The sequence below is a fragment of the Colobus angolensis genome, unplaced genomic scaffold (genome assembly GCF_000951035.1).
Source record: "Colobus angolensis palliatus isolate OR3802 unplaced genomic scaffold, Cang.pa_1.0 Scaffold50, whole genome shotgun sequence".
NCBI lineage: Eukaryota > Metazoa > Chordata > Mammalia > Primates > Cercopithecidae > Colobus > Colobus angolensis.
This window is the reverse complement of record NW_012118488.1, coordinates 1,115,349-1,115,883: the sequence shown is the minus strand read 5'-3', so window position 1 is coordinate 1,115,883 and position 535 is coordinate 1,115,349.

The following is a 535-nucleotide window of genomic DNA, read 5'->3' as shown; positions in this document are numbered from 1 at the left end:
ATTTTTATTATTTTATTTATTTATTGTTGAGACAGGATCTTGCTCTGTTGCCCAGGCTGGAGTGAAGTGGTGTGATCACAGCTCACTGCAGCCTCAACCTCCTGGGCACAAGTGAGCCTCCTGCCTCAGCCTCCTGTATAGCTGGGACCCCTGGCATATACTACCACACTCGCTATTTTTTTTTTTTAGTAGAGATCTTGTTATGTTGCCCAGGCTGGTCTTGAACTCCTGGGTTCAAGCAATCCTCCTGTCTCGGTCTCCCAAAGTGCTGGGATTACAGGTGTGAATCACTGTGACGGGCCTATTTATTTATTTGACACAGGGTCTCGCTCTGTCACCCAGGCTGGAGTACAGTGGAGATTGAAGTTCACTGCAGCCTGGACCTTCTGGGCTCCAGCAATTCTCCCACCTCAGCCTCCCAAGTAGCTGGAATTGCAGGTGCGTGCCACCATACCCAGCTAATTTTTAAATTTTTGTAGAGACAGGGTCTTCCTATGTTGCCCAAGCAGGTCTCAAACTCTTGGACAACCCTCCT